This window comes from Elaeis guineensis, chromosome 6, assembly GCF_000442705.2.
Source record: "Elaeis guineensis isolate ETL-2024a chromosome 6, EG11, whole genome shotgun sequence".
In the NCBI taxonomy this organism is placed as follows: Eukaryota; Viridiplantae; Streptophyta; class Magnoliopsida; order Arecales; family Arecaceae; genus Elaeis; species Elaeis guineensis.
Window position 1 is genome coordinate 11873625 of NC_025998.2, and position 16433 is coordinate 11890057.

Sequence of the window (16433 nt, forward strand, 5' to 3'; positions counted from 1 at the left end):
GTCACAGGCTGTGCCAGCCCATCAGTCATCGAGCCTAGGGCCATGTCGAGTGGAGGGTTTAGGCCTTTCGTGCTGTGTCGGTATGGCCCGTTTATCAGATGGGCCGTGCCTGGCATGGCTCGCTACAGTACTTGATCCGATGGGCCTGGGTCGGGTCGGGCCAAGCACGGTCCAATGCCCAAGTCTAAATATAGCATATGTAGATGATGGGTTTGGATTGCAAGAGAAATGCTGGCTCATCTATGGAGTTGATTCGCTTATTTTTCAACTAATCAAGCCAAAAAAAAAAGAAAAAAAATATCAGAAACTTAGGATTTCTAATGAACAGCTCAATTCATTTCTAGCTCTTTATTTAATTCAATGTCAGAAACATGATAAGCCATTTCCGATGGTTCGCAAACCACAATGCTCATCGGCATTAGAATATACTAAAGCAGTTCCACCTGAGGCATTTAATGAGGGTAGTTGAGGCTTATGCGTCAAATTTACAAGCCTCCACCTCGGTTGCACATGTAGATCTCAAAAAAATGACATAACCCAATTAGTTCTCTCTATGTATGGCACCTCTCCATCTCAGCAGCTTTTGCCTCAAATTTTTTAACAAAAACAAATTCTTTTAAAAAACTTCATTCCCATATCATATAATGCATTTATTAATATATTTTAACATAAATGAAGAATTTTTTTAGTAGAAGCTCTCTTCCCTTCTCAGTGTCTATAGAAATGGAACAAACTGAACCCTAACTCAATTAACAAACTCAATGATGATGATGACCCACTAGCTCTGAGCTTTCAAGCTCTCACCGCCCTCAAAGAAATCATCGTTGAGTAGAACCACTTCATCGCCAACTCTGATGTGGAAACTGACGGAGACTCAGAGGTTGCTTTGGTATCCAAGGATTGGAGGTTAAGTCAGTTTTGGTACAGTGCAGAAATTGCTAAGATGCTAGCTGAAGAGGTTCTTACTATCTACCAAGGCATCATCGATTCTCGAGTTCCTTCCATTGTTTGCCCTACCCTTTATGCCTATATTAAGATAATTCCTGATGTACACTTGGATTTTGTTTTCTCCGGCTTCGATAATGTTTCTATTTTGTTGTTAATTTGCCAATAAAATTGTAAATTTGTGACGGTTTAATAGTTTTATCCATAAGATTAGTTTTCATGCAGAAACTGCTAAGACGCTAGCTGAAGAGGTTCTTACTCTCTACCAAGGTATCGTCGATTCTCGAGTTGCTTGCATCATTTGCCCTACCCTTTATGCCTATGTTAAGGTAATTCCTGATTTTCACTTGGGTTTTGTTTTCTCCAGCTCCAATATTATTTCTATTTTATCATTAATTTATCGATAAAATAGGAGATTTGTGATGATTTATTAGCTTTATCCATAAGATTAGGTATTTTCAGTGAATTCTGTTTCATGTATGCTAAATACTCTACCAAAATTTTGTTCAATCATGTTAAAATTCTGCTGAATGTTTCTATTTTAACAAAAAAAAAATTGCAACATTCTGCTATTATATGCTACTGTTTTGCTATGAAAGGTTCTGCACAACATGCTGCTATATGATTCTATTTTACTGTATAACTAAATATTTTTGCATCTTGAGAGCACGTACAATTTTAAAACTAAGAATTGATTGATTTCTAATCTTTTGAATGAATACTGATGAATAATAATGAGTCAAATTAATAGATTTTTATTTTTATTTTTTAATTTTTTTAATTAATACTAACCAATAAGAATTATCTAAATAAATTGATCTCTATTTTGGATTTTGATATTTAATATTTGAGTATTTTGTTGGTATTTATTAACCTTTTTTTGTGTTGTTATTGACTGTTTTATATATTATTAAGTAATTATGTGATATATTTTGATCAATCTTAGAAAAAAGAATTAAAAGTATTATTATTAACAACTAGCCATCATTAATGCTAATTCTACAAACCATTAATGAAGATTTTGAAATAGACCAATTATCCAGGTAGGTGTGAATAGCAGTTCTTAATTTCTTTTCAACCTATTAAATGGGTTTGTCTGGATAAAGCTCCCACTAATTTTTCGAAATCATACACCTAAAATTAATTCATATTTCGTCAACCATTACCCATGATTTTTAAATTATTTGTTCTATTACGACTAATTAATAGTATGACCAAATATTTTTGCATCTTGGGAGCATGTACTATTTTAAAAATAGGAATTGATTGATTTCTAATCTTTTCAATGAATACTGATAAATAATAATGAGCTAAATTAACATATTTTCATTTTAGATTTTCAATTTTCTCAATTAACTCTAACCAATAAGAATTATCTAAATAAATAGACTTTCATTTTGGGTTTTGATATTTAATATCTGAGTTTTTGTTAGTATTTATTAACCTTTTATGGTGCTGTTATTAACTATTATATATATTATTAAGTAATTAAATAATATATTTTGATCAATTTTGAAAAAAAAATTAACAGTGCCATTATTTACAACTGGCCACCATTAACGCTAATTTCACAGACCATTAATGAAGGTTTTGAAATGGACCAATTACCTAGGTAGGTGTGAATAGCAGCTCCCAATTCCTTTTCAACCTATTAAATGAGTTTGTCTGGATAAAGCCCCTACTATTTTCTCGAAATCATGAACCTAAAATTAATTCATGTTTCTTCAATCATTACCCATGATTTTCAAATTCTTTGCTCTATTATAAAGCCTAACAGATAGAACAGTGTTTAGACCAAAATCCTCATCTTATCCATTACATTGAGTATTATTATTATCTTTCTACATTCGTATTTCAGCATGGCCATGAGATTTGATTCTATAAAAGACATAACTCCGCTCAGAGAGAATTGAAGGATCAAAGCAAGAGTGGTTCGAATGTGGACGATGCCCAAATTCAATCTTCCCAAAGAGATTATAGTATCAAAATGGTTCTTCAAGATGTAATGGTGAGGCACTGCCATTTCAAGCATTTTTACATTTTTTTATTTGTTAATCAGTAGTTAATCTTCATTTATTTTTTTACATCAAGAATCGAGGATTCATGCAATGGTAAAATATTCTTTTGTTCAAAAATTTAAGAATATTATCTCAGAAGGAAAAGTTTTTATTATAAGTCAGTTCGGGATTGGTCAAAACAGTGGTTCTTATAGGACCACTAAACATCCCTTTAAAATTAACTTTCAATACTCCACCAATGTGCATGTCATTGAGGATGATTCTGGGATATCCATGTATGGTTTTGAGTTTACTCGGTTCATAGAGATAACCTCAAGACAAATCGATGAGAATTATTTGGTTGGTAAGATCACTTCCTTATATGCTATTTTTAGTATAACTATCACAATATTCTTTAAAATATCATTCTATTTTTTATCATATATAAATTAATTTTTATTTCATATTTGTTATAGTTCTTATAGATGTTATTAGCAAGTTATCCACTGTTGGTGAATTGAAAGAAAACTGTAAGGATGGCAACAATCAAAAGAGAATGGGGAAAGAGCTTCAAGATACAGAGTAATTTTTAATTTTTTGAAAATATGATAATGGAGCAAGTCACTCTTGATGCACATGTATCCTGATCATGTATTTAATATTTTTTCATTCTGTTGAGATGTATTCTTTTTCACTCTTGATGCACATGTGTTTTGTTTACTATTATTTTATGCAAAATGGGCCGCCAGCTATAGAAAATTATTGTGAAGTTTTTTTATTTTGTTTGTTTATCCTTTCATTAGTTTTTACTGTGTGATTGATTACTATAGGGGAGAGAGGAGTTAAAGAAAGGTTAATATATTGATTATATTATAATGTAGTAAATCACTCTTGGCCCACATGTATTCTGTTCATATGTTTAATATTATTTTATATGGTTAAAATTATTTTTCTATACTATTTTTTTATATAATTTATTTTATATATAAATAAATTAGATACCATCTTAAAAGGTGCATATAAAATTAACGATCTTTTTTGTCATGGAAAATGGGCCACGACCTCAAAAAATCAAAAAATTCTATTAAACATAAAAGAGACAAAATGGGCCAGAGCTATGGATAATTGTTGTGAAGTTTTTAACTTTGTTTGTTTATCTTTTTTTTAGTATTAAATTACACGTTCATATGAGTGCATTTCTATACTTTTGTCTATTGAATAGATCATAAAATAGTAAATAGTTCACATAGCTCTGTAATGGGCTAGAAGCACCTTTCCATCATGCAACTAAAAAAAAAATACTAAATATATGTATGTAATATAAATTTGTTAATATTCTCCTTAAATGTCCATAGGTGTAGAAAAGGACACTCCACCCAAAAAGATAAATATTCAGCACTATTTATATTTTTGTATTAAATTATTCAAATGTTTACAGAGGCAATAGAATGATTTGTACATTGTGGGGGGTTTTTTGCTAATAATATTGCTGGAATTATGACCAATACCCAAAAAGGTCCTACTATTATTGTTGTCCAATGGTGTAAGATTAAAGACTTCTCTGGTATGCATTCTTTATATATGAGTTTTGACTTATGAGTAATTTCATTAGTATATGATTTTATGTATATTTAATTATTTTCAATCTATTTTATATAGGCAACAAAAAGATATCAAATTCTCTGTATGCATTTAGGATGCTCATAAACCCTATAATTCTAGAGATCACCAAATTTCTATCTCGATAAAATACCAAATTCTCTCTATGTATCTATAGATATGTGAAAGTGTGTAGCATGATAATCCTCTTTGATATTTTTTTTTGTAACAGTCCATTTTTTACCATGCTTCTTTTTTTGTTTTAATAAATTAATTATATAGATTTAATTGATCTTTAACTCGAATGAATATTGAAAAAAATGATAGTACCGATATGATTAATAGATATATCAGAGTTTTGGATTCTCGATCCTTTACACGTCATCTTTATTTGTGCAGATCTAAAATTGATGAGGTTGCTTTATCACAGCAATTTAGTCAGCTTTGTAGTCAGATAACTATTTCTATCATTGATGATCTTTTGCAGATTTAGGAGAGAAAGACCATTGAGGAGATAAAGGAGTGTTGCCATGTATGTTAAACTCTTGATTTTAAAGTTGACATCTACCTTTCATGTTATCTTTAATCTCTTGTTGATGCATTTCAGGAGACTATGTATGTGACACTCGCTACGATGATGATCATCGATACAGAGCGTGGGTGGTTTTACAACTCTTGCAAGAAATGCACCAAAAAAGTTGTTTCGGATGGCTCTGAATTTTATTGTGGAAGTGCAATGCAGTTGTGAAATCTAATATACCTAGGTAAAAATGTAAAACAAATTGAGTGACAGATATTTGTGTTAATATCATTTATACTAATTTTATCTTCAAACCATTTTGTATAGATTCAAAATTGAGTTGAGGGTGATTGATGAATCTAGCAGTACTATTTTTATTATTTTTGACTATGAAGCTGCTAAATTCCTCCAACTCACTGCTGCTGAATTAAAGGATTTTATGTATACAGTATGTACCTAAGAGATTGAGTGTTGTGTAGGATTTGATATATTCTATTCTTTTCACTATGGTTAATTTTTCTTTTCTCCACTCAACATAGAATTTTGATGATATCATTCAAACTCCTGAGCATTTAGACCAATTTTTTGACAAAAAGTTCATTTTCAAAGTGCAAATCACTGATAGGAACATTAAGGGCATATACTTAGTAATGCATATGACCAATGATGAAGATTTGATTGCAACCTATTGTTTTAATAATAATTCAGCATAGATACATATTTATTCAAAATAGTGTTTCTTTTTCTAGTTATGTATTCCTTTTGTCTCTAGAATTCAAAACAAGATAAAGACAATGAGTCTTAAACCATTGTGAGTGTGGGTAAGCTTTTTGAATAATTTCTGATAGATGGATACACAATGGTCGAGTCTGAAAGGCTATCTTATATAAGAACGCATCAAAAGAATTTGAGAGTAGACCTTTACAAAGACCTTGCGGATGCTGTGCTTAGAGGAGAGATGAATCCATCATCACAAGAAAAATATATTGTCTTATCTTGGTCCTTCACAGGAGGTGCACGGTACACTATATAGAATTGTTAGGATGCAATGGCTATATGCAAGTAGGTTGGATATCCAGATTTGTTTATAACTTTCACATATAATCCAAAATGGCCTGAAGTTTTTTGATTTTTAGAGTTAAACTATTTGAGAACAGAAGGTAGGCCTGACATTATATGCAGAGTTTTCAAGATCAAACTCGACCAGTTAATCAAAGATCTAAAGAAGAATAATATTTTTGGAAAGGTGAAAGTAGGTAATAATTTATAACCAGTTCGTATCATTTTCACTCAACATATTATTTTTACTTAATTTTGTATGCTAAGTCATTTGTCTTCCTCTATGCAGTGATATATATAATTAAGTTTCAGAAGCGTGGATTGCCTCACGTGCATATATTGTTATTTCTTTACAAGAAAGATAAGTATCCTACGGTGAAGGATATTGACAACATTATATCAACTAAAATACATGATAAGTAAAACTTTCCTACATTGTTTGAGGCAGTAAGTAGTCTGATGATTTATGGTCCATGTAGTTAAGCTAATGGCAGTTCACCTTGCATGGTTGACGGTAAATGTTCAAAATATTTTTTAAAAGTATTCAATGAGTTTACTGTCATTGACGAAAAAGGCTATCTACAGTACAAGAATTCAAATAATGGTGTGACGATAGAGAAGAATGGAGTGATTTTGGACAACAAATTTGTCATACCTTACAATCTAAAGTTGCTGACAAAGTACAAGGCTCCATAAAATACCTTTTTAAGTATATGAATAAAGATCATGATAGAATCACTGCAGTCTTTTATGGTGGTACAGAGAATTTAGGATCTGAACAATGCAGGGATGACATCAAAATGTTCTATGATTGGAGATACTTATCTCCATGCGAGTTTGTCTGAAGAATTTTTGGATTTGACATTAACTACAGAGAACCCCTAATTGAAAGACTATTATTTCATTTGTCAGACCAATATATGGTGGCTTTCCCTGATGATGAGCCGATCGATTCTGTTGTTGAGCGTAATGCACATTGGACCATAATATTCAATGCTTGGTTAGAGGCTAACAAGAAATATCCGGAAGCAAGAAAATTGACTTATGCTGATTTTCCCACAAGATTTATCTTCAAAAAGGATATTCGTCAGTGGTCTCCTAAAAAATGTAGTTTCTCAATTAGCAGATTATACTACACTTCACCTGAAAGTGGAGAGGTTTATTATTTATGTACTTTGTTGAACATAGTCAAAGGACAAACATGTTATAAGGATATCAGGACAGTTGATGGAGTTCATTATTGTTTATTTAAAGATGCATGTATGCAATAGATGATGAGAAAGAATACATTAATGAAATAGTAGAAGTAAGTTCTTGGGTGTCAACTGAGTACTTAAAGTGTTTGTTTGTCATATTGCTTTTTGCTAACACTTTGTCTAAGTCAAATTTGTTTGGAAGAAGATTTGAAAATTATTATCCGACGACATTCTTCATAGGCAAAAAATACTATTGGGACATGATTGTAAATTTCTTTTTAATATCCCATAGATTTAAATATTTAATTTAAATATTTTGATTGGTATGAATTTATATTTTTCTTTAATAGGTAACTATTACATATATTACAGTTTTACAACTTACGGATGAGGAGTGAAAGAATTATGCTCTTATCGAAATTGAAAATTTGTTGCAATGTAATGAGAGAAGTCTTGTTGACTTTGAATCAATGCCTTATCCAGACATGAATAGATCACAAAGAGACAGTAACAGTTGATGCATGATGAGCTAAGCTACGATAAAAGTATTTTAGTTGAAGAGTTTCAACCCTTCTAAATTCACTCACTGATGAGCAAAGGTGTATCTAGGATAAGGTAATAAATGATGTGAATTCAAATGATGGTAGTGTCTTCTTTGTTTATTGTTATGGGGGTATAGATAAGATATTTGTCTGGAAGATCCTCTCAGCTTCATTGTGATCACAGAAAAATATTAAATATTGCTTCTAGTGGGATAGCATCCCTATTGCTCCCCGATGGTAGGACTGTACATTTTAGGTTTGATATACCATTGTAAATAAATGAAAATTTAGTTTGTAACATAAGGCAAGGAAGTGATTTAGCTGAGCTATTAGTGCATACTCAGCTTATTATATGGGATGAGGCACCAATGACAAACAAGCTCTGTTTTGAAGTACTTGATAAGAGCTTAAGAGATATCATGAGGTTCTCAAATCTAGAATGTGCAAATCAGCCATTCAGAGACAAGGTAATAATATTTGGTAGAGACTTTAAGTAGATTTTACCAGTAATACTGAAAGGAACAAAGTAAGAGATAGTTTTCTCAACTATTAATTCCTCATATATATGGAATCATTGTAAATTGTTAACATTAACCCAAAAGATGAGGCTCTATTCAGAACAGTCAAGCATTGTTAACCAAGAGATTAAAGAATTTTCAGACTGAATAATCTCAATAGACGAAGGAGCAACAGATGAAAGCAATGAAGGTGAAGCTATGATTGATATTCCTAATGATGTTCTCATAAATATCTCAGATGATCCTATAAAGGTAATTGTTGAGAGCATGTATCCTAATATTTTGGAAAATCTAGATGACCTCAATTACTTTCAAGAAAGAGCTATTCTTGCTCCCACCCTATTGAATGTTGACATTATTAATAAGTATATGCTTTCAATGATCCCAGAGGAAGAGAGAATATATTTCAGTTCAAACAGTATTTGTAAAGCAGATGCAAATGTTGATAGCATGGATAATTTGTACACAACAGAATTCTTGAACAACATAAAGATATCAGTCCTATCAAATCATGTGTTAAAGCTAAAAGTCGGTGCTCCTGTAATATTGCTTAAAAATATTGATAAATCTTTGGGGTTGTGCATGAAGCAAAAATTCAGTGCAGGGGCAAAATGATAATTTTAAAACTTTTTCAAAATTACTATTTTACAGTGAAATTATTAATTAATCTCATTAATTAATACTAATTAACCCTACACTAGGATTTAAATATGATACAACAGTATACATTTAAATTTGAAATTCAAATTTGAAACAGTAAACTTTTTACTGTACTGTGTTCAGAACACATCACCTTTTGCGGGTAGTCGATCACCGCAATCTGATCATCGTCGGAGGACTCTGATCATCACGTCGCAGTCACACTAGTGTCTGACCTCTGCGGATCGTCCACACGAAGCTCCCGTCTGATCGGCTCCTCACGAATGCTAGTTCGTGATTTCACCCTTTTGATGGCTGATATTGATCGAACTCCTTCGATCGATGTGTGCCAACTCTTTGGATGCTTCAGATCGTCTGCACGATTGGTTGAGAGGCTGATGGATCTCTTCCTGAAATTTGGTGGACTCACGACACTCGTGGCACACCAATCTCACTTCCGAACCCTAGGTAGAAACCCTAGGGTACACACCAAAAACCCTGCGCCCAATTTTCTTTCTTTTCTTTCTTTTTTTCTTGGAAGGTTTTGGACCTTTACCTCACGCAGAAGGCTTCCTCACGCCCCACTTTCTTTCTCAAAATTTTTCTACGCACGCCCCGGCTCCCTATCTCTTTTAAAACAGTTCAAAATATGTCTTATCCACATGAGAGGATAAAGACAAGTGGTTACATATTTGAATTCAAATCAAATTTGAATTCAAACTAAAATCAACTCATCTCTATCCACTTGTGGCATGAGAAGAGGAGGGCGTGGACTCTTTGTGCGTGGAAAAGTTTCACGAGAAACTTTTTCTCGTGTGAATTATGTGGCGCACAAGATGGATAAGCTTGAAGGCAAAAGAGATAAGTTATCCATTCAAATTCAAACACGCTTTGAATTTGAATGGTTAACTAATCAGCTTTATCCATCCATATGGTGCACAAAAGTGGGCGTGAGAAGGGCTTTGCATGAGAAAAAATTCACGAGAAATTTCTTCTCATGAATTCAAATGGGCGCAAAGATTTAAGGTGGTGCAGGGATTCAAATTCAAATGGTGGTTTGATCTTAATTGAACCAACCTAATCAAAATAGGTTAAGCACAATTAGACTAAATTAAACCCAACTTAATTAGGCTTAATTAAGCTCAATAAAATCTTAATCAAATCAGAAATTGACTAAGCCCAACTCCTGATCAAATCAGGGACCAAACCATCTCGACTATTAGGTCAATTCTTAATCTAATCGGGTCAAACCCAACTGAATCCAATTCAATTGGACTTGATCCAAAAATAATTACTCAATCAAATTGAGTTAATTAGCGATCAAATCACTAATAAAACCTCTCATAATTATTGAGTCCAAATCTGATGGGCAATTGGGCATCAGAGACCATCGATATGAAACCCTGATCAAAGAGTTCAAATTTCAAATTCAAAATTTGAAATTTAAAATTTTGACCCTGGTACCCAAAATGTGTGAAACTCATGATCAGAGAATCTTAATTCTCAATCATAGAGTCCTAGACACATAAGACTCATAATCAGCCACCAGATCAGAAAGGAACCTCTAATGTGTGTGACCCCGCAGGTTCGAACCTAAGTCGGTAGCACAGGAACCAATTCCTGTACTAATCGAAGTGACCATCTAGCAATGGTACTCGATGATCGGATAGGTCGAATAGTCGCAATCGCAACATTCAGAACCTACGTGAATATGGTTACTGTATAATTCATCCCTTTTGACCCCTGTGTTTAGGACGACTCAGGGTTAAACTGTCAACCCTGATGAAATCATCCGAATCGTGCTCAACTCAATTAGTCCTGTGACTCCTCACTAGAACTACCCTGGTCAAGATTTTGCTAAATTGAAACACGACTGTACACAGCTCCTAAACTGGAGTGGTCAATCCCATCTTGACACACGCACCGACAAGTCAAGTACTTGACTATACCCAGCAGCCTTCCGTCACTGAATTAGAAATTCAGGTAGTCCAGTGCCTAAGTGCAGTGAGTTGCTTGCAAGTCACCGTGGCAGTCTCAGGTCGGAGGGATATTTATACCCATATCCCATCGGAGCAAATCTTGATAGCAGAAATAGCTCCAGAGTCGGTCACGTTCAGTGCAGATGTACCATTACATCTCACCTGTATGCCATACCAGTATCTCCACACTCCTTGGTTATGGGGACAACCAACCCATATGGCACACAACGACCTATGCTCGATAAACATTGTCGTCCTTGGTAACAACGTATCATTTGGTCGCGAACAGGTTTAAGGACTAAGTGACAAATTCTCTTTTGTCGAGTCTAAATAGTCCTAAGGACTTCACCACAACACAGGAGTTCATTAGAAGATGAAACATTTGTGATGAAAAAAAATGTCAAAATAACTTTTATTTATTTATAATTCATGTACTAATACAAAAGGAGCACAACCGTCAACAGGCTGACGATTGGCTTTGGGACACTATTCCCAACAGTGCAATGGTACAAGATTAATTATCAATCAACTAGAGAAGCATGTGTTTGAAGCAAAAGTTATCTCAGGAAGTAACATTGATCAGAAGATTATCATTCCAAGGATGGTAAATGCCAGATTATCTTTTAAGCTTCGTAGGAGAATTTCTCTTAGTAGTATATTTTGCTATAACTATAAATAAGAGTCAAGATCAGTTTCTTTCAAATGTGGGTTTATATCTATCTCGTCCTGTATTCACTCATGGACAATTATACGTTGTCGTTTCAATAGTATGGAGTAAAAGTGGACTAAACATTTTAATTCTTGATAAAGACGGAACCCTTCGAAGAGTACTACCAACGTCGTGTACAAAGAAGTATTCAACAATTTATCTTAAGTTATTATATATACAACTTTTTTTTACATATGATTATTTATAATTATTTACTATTATTTTTATATTTTAATATTATTTTACTAATTATATTTATCTTTCAATTTACAATCATTTTTATACGTATGGATCTACAATCAAAGATGGTCTACAAAATTATTATAATTTTTTTTTCTAAATAGCTATACCTGTTCTATTCCAATTACGTATACAAAATATTACAGTACTAATTAATTTTCTCTTTCAAATTATAGATATTTTTTATCATATTATATCTACGACCACGAATGAAGTACAAAATTATTTTAAATTCATATATTATTTATTTTCAAAATAACTATAAACAATATTTTTAAATTATTAAATATAATTTATATTTTTTTAATTAAATATTTTTTTATTTTATAATATTGCCATATCATAGTCCGTGTGTCGCATCTGCCTATACTAGTTGTCATCAAAGATGGAGCCATGAACATGGGTAGCCCCCATCCATCCGATGCACATTTATTATTATCAATGGGATTCGAATCACGCGACCATTTCGGCGTCGTTCTTGGGCCATCCACGTATCTCATCGATCAAATCGGTGAGCCCCTTGTACGACGAACCTCCTACCTTCACCGCTGCACATGACATCTCCCCGTACTCCCTCGCCCTCCGACGCATCCCCTCCGCCTCCTCCCCTTCCCCCATTGTCCTCCCCACCGCCGCCCCTACCTCCACCGCCCCCACCACCCCGTTCTCCTCCACCGCCGTGCCCTGCCGCGCCCCCTCCACCGACATCACTCCCGTCTTCAACATCTCCACCACCAGCTTCTCGTTCACGAACTGCTCCGTCGACAGTGGCCACGTCACCACGGGCAGCCCCGCGCTCACCCCCTCCAGCACCGAGTTCCACCCGCAGTGCGTCGTGAACCCCCACACCGTCACGTGCCCCAGCACCGCCACCTGTGGGGCCCACCCCTTATCACCAGCCCCCTCCCCTCCACCCGCCTCTCGAACCCCTCCGGCATCCACCATTCGCCGTCGGCCTCCCTCACCACCCAAACAAACGGGTCCCGGGCCAACTCCAACCCCAATGCCATCTCCTTCAGTTGCTGGCCGGAGAAGCGGCTCCAGCTCCCGAAGCAAACGTACACCACCGAGTTTGGTTTCTTTGTGTCGAGCCAGGAGAGGCAGCGCTCGCGGTTGGCGGCGGCGGCTGGGTCGTCGCCGCCGCGGGCGGCGAGGTCACCGGCGTCGGCTGAGGCGAGCGCGACGGGCCCACGAACCACGACCGCTTGCGGTCGATTTTCAAGTAGAGGTCCGCGTAGGCCGACTCGATCTCGGCGAAACTGTTGACGACGATGCCGAGGCTGCCGGACTCGGCCTCTCTGAGGTCGTCCATGGCGGCGGTGATGGGGCTGTCGCCGCGGAGGAAGTCGGGGAGCTCGCGCCGGACCATATGGATGGGGTGGGGGAGGTCCGGGACAAGGAAGGGTTCGTCGTCGCTGGAGACGGCAAGGTGGGGGAGGTGGCGGAGGAGGGCCCCCATGACGCAGACGGGGAAGAGGCCGACGGCGTGGAAGGAGAGGCGGGGAACGCCGAGGTCGCGCGCGATGGCTGTGGTCCAGGGGAAGTGGGTGTCGGCGACGACGGCGTCGGGGCGGTGGAGGCGGTCGTGGTCGGGGCGGGTGAGAAGAGAAGCGGCGTCGATTTTGTGGCATTCGGAGGGGGGGAGGCCGCTGATGTTCTCGACGCCGGGGGGGAGGCCGGAGGCGGCGGAAGGGAAGGGGTAGAGGAGGGTGCGGAGGGGGAGTCCGGAGGCGGCGGCGCGGTCGACGGTGGGCTGGACGAGGGCGGCGTTGGCCGGGGTGAGGAGGACGGTGGAGTCGACGCCGCGGGCGGCGAAAAATCGGGCGATGTCGACCAAGGGAATCATGTGGCCCGTCGCGAAGAACGGGATAAAGAAGACGCGTAGTGGGCGTGCAGAATCCGCTTCGCCAGCGACGGAACCCATGGATCGAGGGTGTTGGAAGCACAAGAACTTCTAGCTGCTGCGTACTGGAGATTCGATAAGAGTGGGACGGAGAGTCAGTAGCAGAAACGATATTATAAAAAAATTAAATTTCTGGTCACTTTGAGAATGATATTATTGTAATTAACAACAATTCAGGACCTAGATTTTTCCTTTTCGGGATAAATCTGCCGATATTATTACATTACAGCTGGTATGCCAACCAAATCCATCCGAACATGGTGGTCGTAGCTATAAAGGAAAGGCCGTAAGCCGGAGAAATTATTGCATGCACCGCGTCCGATGAGGAGTCAAAGTCCTATGGGAGAATTATATAGTGAGAAATTTTTTTTATATCATTTTTTTTTTATTTTTTAAAAAATTTATAAATCAAACATGAACGAAAGCATTTCTACTAATGAAATCCGTTAGTCTCATAATTTTTTTACATAATAATTTCATGCCACGCCATCAGTAATTATTGTGGTGCACTTGCATGTGGATGAAGACATCCATAGATATGGATGGAAGTAAAGGTGAAGGATCAGTATGTAATAATTCACCGAATAGATCCACAGAAGATCTCGATGATCAATACATAGGAGGAGACGACACAACATTAAGAAGATTAAATGTTAAGGGACCAGTGAGATAACAAGAGGCTTCTGAGAATCATCAACATGATGGACAGCGGGTGGTCCAACTATTTTCAACTTGGCATTTGATTCGATTTTATACGACGTTGTAACTTGTGTTTCTTCATCATTTTTCCACACCCCAGCGCATATTTATTATTGCAGTTACATGGACTGTTTATGAGTGTCAAAATATAGTGGTTACCCATTGGATATGGTGTCAACTTATGCCATGCGCATTATTTTGGAGAGAGAGAGAGATGAAGAGAGATGAAGAGAGAGAGGGAATGGGGAAGGAGGAGCGAGAGAGGCGCATGCTGTCGGAAAAAATATTCATTGCAACAGTGATATTATATCAAATTTATAACAAACTAATGACAATCTTTATATTTCATTGATTGTCCCATATTTTATCAATTCACATGGATTATATCCTATACTATCCTCGTATATTTCACTCATTTCTAACTGATGATTGGTTTGTTACAACGGTTACGTGATATTATTGCAGTGAATATTTTTTTATGCTGTCGACCATACAAGTTTTTTTTTTTCTTTCTTTTTCTGGTAGAAATTCTTGTCCTTGAAAGAATCACTAAATAAAGCGAGCGAGAGACATGATAAATGGAAGGATTTAAAGATAATTTTGCCGGTCAGCTCTAAAACCATTCCAACTATTCAAATCCAAGTGAAGTCAAGTCATTTTATTTGGTTTAAAACAGTTTGGGCTACCTTGCACCAAGTCCAGTACCAAATTGCTGAGAAGATTTGATTCCACATCGATTTAGTTTCTATGCTTTTGGATTGGTTTGGTGGATTTTTGCTTTAGGGCCAATATGTGAGCATTGATTTCCAATTTCATTAATTTTGACTTCAATTTTTATAATTAAATTTTTTTGAAAAAAATAAGTTAATAGTTTGAGTGCTAATGTACATATGTTTTATTGCCGTCAATTCCCTGTTGCGTCTGTTACCGGTGAAGAGCACCTACAAAATAAAGTCCACACTGATCGAAATTATATCCGACGGGATCCTCCGATGCTTAAGTCAATGAAAAGTGATGAATAACAGATAAGTATTTAGAATGATAGAATATCAGCTCAGAATTGTCTTATCAATGCTGTTCATTTACCTCCTTTTATAGACGAGTGGTTGATAACCATTTGTAACGGTTGGATATGTAGGTCCCGCTCGTTCCGATATTATATGATCGTGGGATAGAAGATTATACCTGCCACTGATCATATTCTGTCCATTATGTACTTTTTGTGCTAGTAGTTTCTGATAAGCCGACTATATATCGATGAACAAAGTATGTCGATAGTATGTCGGGAGTCGTGAAAGTCCGAATGAGCATTGATCAGTAACTCTGATATGTCGATGGTCATCGGTCTGAGATTAGACGAGTTATGGCTAAGTTTGTTGATGACTGAGGTTAGCCGACTATCAATCGGCCAATCGATTGATAGTCAGCAGGTTGAGCTAATCAGACGATCGAGGGTCAGAATCGGAGAGTCAGCTGAATTATCCCAATAGTTGCCCCCCACTCTCAAGTTCAAAGTAGTCTGGTATGCATGTTGTCACATGATCTATCATGTTGGATGAAGAGAGTTGTCATGTGTTGTCTCGAGCTCTGATTCGGCTGCAGGCATTAATGATTTTTCGAAATACGAAAGGTCTCCAATCATTTTGTTGTTTCGATATCTGAGAGATCATCATTGGGATATCATTTGGAAAGATAATTTGATGTTCGGAGAATCTGGACGATTTGATTCTGACTAGTAATTTTAGCCACGTGTCCAGATGTCATTGGCTTTATACTGTTCATGCTGATGATGATGAGGTGGCATGATCTGGGAGTAGGTGCGTCAAACGTTCAATCAATGGTCGGTTCTGATGTAGTCACGTGTCGACATATGAAAAAATCTTGATTT

At 36.5% G+C, this 16433-nt stretch overlaps 1 pseudogene; it reads right to left on the reverse strand.

Annotated features, from left to right (window-relative positions):
- Positions 1-12152: 12152 nt before the first annotated feature.
- Positions 12153-13982, reverse strand: LOC140858676 (probable UDP-glucosyl transferase 73B6; annotated as a pseudogene).
- Between the last annotated feature and the right edge of the window lie 2451 nt (positions 13983-16433).